The sequence below is a fragment of the Notolepis coatsorum genome (genome assembly GCF_963971535.1).
Source record: "Notolepis coatsorum genome assembly, chromosome: 9".
Lineage (NCBI taxonomy): Eukaryota > Metazoa > Chordata > Actinopteri > Aulopiformes > Paralepididae > Notolepis > Notolepis coatsorum.
Genome location: NC_140173.1, coordinates 117,040,546 through 117,045,545, shown reverse-complemented (window position 1 = coordinate 117,045,545; position 5,000 = coordinate 117,040,546). Strand labels below are relative to the sequence as shown.

The following is a 5,000-nucleotide window of genomic DNA, read 5'->3' as shown; positions in this document are numbered from 1 at the left end:
CAACGAGAAAAAGCAACCAAGTCCTCACTCAGTGACATGGGTTTTTGCTAAACACAAGAAGCCATTCTCTGATGCATAATAAAATAATGTATGACTGAAGTGACGGAGACCATGTTTGAAGGCAAACAAAAGCAAATCCCCCTCAGATAGCACAGCAACCAGAATAACTGAAATACTGGCTGGTGATTTGATTAACAGCTTTGTGATAGAATAAAAAAATGCACAGTGCATTTCCATAGCTGTGGATGAGTCCAGTCCACTGACACCACTGAGAAGCTATATGTTCTGAAGAACCGTTCATGTTCTGAAGAACTGTTCATGTTCTGAAATGTTATTGCTAAAGATTGAGAAGATTGGATCAGTTGTACTTTTTTTTGGAATACTTGAAACCCTTTTTTTGTGGAATATTTAATGCGGCCCAGCCTCACCCAGACTCTACCTCCAGCGGCCCCCAGGTAAATTGAGTTTGAGACCCCTGCTGTACATTGCTGTCACCCACATCACGATTTTGGTTTGGTGTTATTGATAAACCAAACCACATGTCAGACCAGAATCTGTTCTCAGGGGTTTGGTGTTAATGATAAACCACAGGTCAGACCATAGTCTTTATGTTAATGAGAAGTGTTGAGAGACTTGGATCTATTGTTGCACATTTCTACAATGTGAATTGTGATCTTTGTCTTTGATCAAGTAGGAAGTAAACAGGAAGTTGAGAAGCCTTACCTGGAAGTACTTGTGCAGGAGGTTGGAGACAGAGGAACCATTTGAACCAAGCTGCCTGACTCAGCCTCTTCCTGAATCCAGTGGATTACTCTGCTCCTCAGCCAGTCACGATCCGACAGGAGACACACAACTAACCGAGATAGAGAGAGAGAGAGAGAGAGAGAGAGAGAGAGAGAGAGAGAGAGAGAGAGAGAGAGAGAGAGAGAGAGAGAGAGAGAGAGAGAGAGAGAGAAATGAGAGAGAGAGTTCAGGTTCAGTTTTACCAGAGCTATAAAATGATAAAATGGAAAACCTACAGATATATCAGACAAAGATGTGTGTGTGTGTGTGTGTGTGGTGTGTGTGTGTGTGTGTGTGTGTGTGTGTGTGTGTGGTGTGTGTGTGTGTACCTCAGCAGTAGGTTGTTCTCCAGGTTAGAGGAGTGTGTAAGGTTGAGTGAGGACTCGTTGCGTTTGAGGAAACTCAGAGAAGAGGACACATAATCTTAGCTGTAGTGTGTGGAGGTTGTATTTAGTTGTAATGTGTTTTTAGGTTATAATGTGTATGACAGGGAAGAGCATCTTCACAACTTACTGGGACTGACAGTCTCCATCTGCATATCTGAAACACACACACACACACACACACACACACCCCATCATCATCATCATCATCATCATCATCAACAACAACACTGTTGCTATGGAAACACAATATCTGGTGAAGAGGGATTGCCATCCTAAATTGATGGGGGTTTTGGCTGCTTGGCTGTGTCCTCAAGTCTCCATGGCCACAGACTCCTAGACAAACAGGTGGAGAATTAAAGGGAAATTCTACTGAGCTTCATAGTTTGATGAAATTAAATCTGGATTAAATCAACTAAACAGAGTTTATGTATGTGAGATTCTCCAAATTATATACAGATTTAGAACATCAATAGTGTAAATAAGGGGACAGTGAGTTGAAGTTCTGCTGTCTATTATTAAAGCTGACAATCTGGTCTTCTGCCTCATATTCAGCTTTTGATGTGAAATCTATATTTCATATCTATATTTCACTGTCAACAGCATAACATACTTTAGCTGCGTGCGTGCGTGTGTGAGTGTGTGTGCGTGTGTGTGCGTGCGTGTGCGTGCGTGCGTGTGTGTACTAACCCCTACAGTGGCCGCTGTGTGCCAGGTGGATCTTAGTGTGTGTGAGACAGGCATCTCTGTGCAGCTCACAGTGGTTGATATAACTCCGCCCATTACTACCACATACCCAGCGCTCTGATTCGTCACACTTCTGAGAGACAGACAGAGTCAGAGAGAGATATACAGAGTCAGAGAGAGACAGACAGACAGACAGACAGACAGACAGACAGACAGACAGACAGACAGACAGACAGACAGACAGACATACAGACAGACAGACAGAAATAAGCATGTAAAATTACTATATGAATGCAAATGACAGATAATAGTTCTGCACACATTATAGTGTGTAAAAGTAGGCTGTAATCTAAAAGTAATCAGAAATAATTACCTGGACATAACATTAGAAGTATCTAAAAGTCTGCAATCTTAATGTAATCAGTAATAGTTACCATGGAGACAGCATTAGAAGTATCTAAAAGTAATCTGTAATCTAAAAGTAATCAGAAATAATTACCTGGACATAACATTATAAGTATCTAAAAGTCTGCAATCTTAATGTAACCATTAATAGTTACCATGGAGACAGCGTTAGAAATATCTAAAAGTAATCTGTAATCTAAAAGTAATCTGTAATAGTTACCTGGACACAGCGGCAGATGGGTTCTCCTCTCCCGGTTGACACACACTCTCTGCCTGCACCACAGAACGTCATGGCGCACACACCCTGCCCAATCACACACACACACAGATAAACAATACAAAAATATATTAATTAATCATTTATGCCCTTCACATTCTTATATCATTTCTAATTAGTTCAACTTTGACCTGCAAAATTACACAACACACCAATATGGGAACATGATTCGGGGAGATTAGCAGTGGATTGGTTGAATATCATTGATTGATTGATTGATTGAAAATTGTATTAACAGATTGCAGAATACAGTACAGCTCAATACACACAATTGTTAAGGGGATGCAGACCATCAGGGTCCCCCATTTTCAATTCATCATAACATATATGACATACATGACATACAGATAGACAGTACTGCTACATCTATACACTTATGACATACCAGATTTACAAATACAGTACTGTTTGTGATACAAAAAAGCGTCTAAAAAAGAGAGTATATACATTTGACGTAGAAACTGTACATTGGAGGAGGTTGGGTAGGTGGGGTGGGGTGGGAGGGGGGAACTGTACATTGGAGGTGGTTGGGTGGGTGGGGTGGGGGTGGGGGGGCGGTTGGGTAGGCGAGGGGGGGGGGGGGAACTGTACATTGGTATATCGACGAAACCTTACTTGGTCCCAAGAAGAGGGTCTTGTGTATTATTGGGTTAGGACATTTACTGTACATTGGGGGGTTGGGTTAGGACATTTACAGGGGCCAGTTTAGAATTGCAGTCTCCCGTAGGTGCTCTTTGAGAGTGGTTTTGAAAGTGGGTAGTGATTCACATTCATTTACAGCTTTGGGTAGGGCGTTCCACATTGATGTGGCATAATTGCGAAACGTGTTTAGTCCCTTGTTTGAGCAGAATCTGGGTTTAACATGATTTGTGGAGCTCCCTCTGGTGTTGTGGTTGTGGTATTCACTGACCTTTGGGAAGTATTTTGACATGTACATGGGTACCTTAGTCGTGTAGTGTATCTTGTAGACCAGGCCCATTGCAAGTTGCTCTACTCTGTCATCTACTCTAAGCCATCCTAGGTAGTCAAAGTGGGCAGGGGTGAGGTGGGTTCTAGGAGTAAGGTCAAGTAGTAGTCTGACCAGTTTGTTTTGTGATGTTTGTAATCTTGTTTTTAGCGCCTTTGAGGTGCTTTGGTACCATGAGGTGCAAGCATAGTCGTAGTACCCTTGAATGAGTGCTCCTGCCAGAGTCTTCAGGGTATTCTTGTTTACCAGAGAGGAGATCCGGTACAAGAATCTAGTTTGTTGGTTGACTTTTTTTTATTACATTGGATGCCATTTTGTCACAGGAAAGATTTGCCTCTAGGATGGAACCTAGGTATGTAATTTCATCTTTCCGTGTGACAATATTGTCACCCACTGTAACTGAGAAGCTGTCGGTCTTGCTGAGTTTGTTATTTGATCCGAAGAGAATGGACTCTGTTTTACCCAGGTGTAATGATAGTTTGTTATCAGCAAGCCAGATGCATCATCATCATCATAGCATGATGCTATCATCATAGCCAGTACAACCAACCAGCATGCCAGGAATAACAATGACTGCACATGACTGCACCATAACAAGCCTAAACAAGCTATTCAGAATTGCTTCCCCTCAATGATGTCACAATGGGAACACAAGCAATGATTTAGCTTTAATTAATCAATTAGCCTTGATTTTTGGAGCCAGGAACAAAACGTTTAACTAATGTACTGCCCAGTTTGTAAAATAATTGTACTCTTGGGTGTGGGGTAGCCAGGCAGGGAATGCAATTATTAATGTGCTACACCCACCAAAAAGACTGTGTTCAATACAAGGGGAGAGAGACATAAATGATTAAAATTAGATTTAGATTTTTTTCTTTGCAAACACTTTTACAAACATGTTAGAATAGAATAGACTTTTAATTGTCATTGCACACAAGTATACAACGAAATTTCAGGGGAGCTCCCACAGACCGTAGTACAATACATACATGAAACACATAACACTGTACATATAACAGAATATTTGAAATAATAAAGTGCATGATGAGCGGTAACATAGTGGTTATCAAGTCCAGGTAAGTGCATGGTGCATGTGAGGGGACAGTCAATGAGAGTCAGTCTGACTGCTTGGGGGAAAAATCTGTTCATAAGTCTTGAACTCTTCGCATGTATGGACCGGTATCTCCTCCCTGAGGGAAGGAGCTGAAAGAGGTGATGTGCTGGGTGAGACTGGTCCTTGATAATACACTTGGAGCGGTGGAGGCAGCGGGAGGTGAAGACGGAGGTGATGTTTGGTAGAGGAGTCCCGACGATCCTGCCTGCCGCCATCACCACCCTCTGTAGAGCCTCTTGCTCTGCCTTTGTGCAGCTGGAGAACCACACAGACACACCGTAGGTCAGCACACTCTCAACCGCACAATGATAAAAGTTGACAAGGAGATTTCGTGGCAGGCCAGCCTGTTTCAGCTTCCTTAGGTAGGATAGGCGTTGCTGAGCT

General features: G+C 42.3%; 1 pseudogene across 1 annotated transcript in view; it reads right to left on the bottom strand.

The window, feature by feature from the left end:
* Positions 1-5,000, bottom strand: part of LOC311234726 (follistatin-related protein 1-like) — a 14,973-nt pseudogene that overhangs the window by 5,314 nt on the left and 4,659 nt on the right. Inside the window, exons 2-5 of the transcript in view lie at positions 2,479-2,562; positions 1,857-1,986; positions 1,297-1,323; positions 771-853 (exon numbers count right to left, since the gene is read on the bottom strand). The product of the transcript in view is annotated as a follistatin-related protein 1-like (transcript). The remainder of the gene's footprint in view (positions 1-770; positions 854-1,296; positions 1,324-1,856; positions 1,987-2,478; positions 2,563-5,000) is intronic.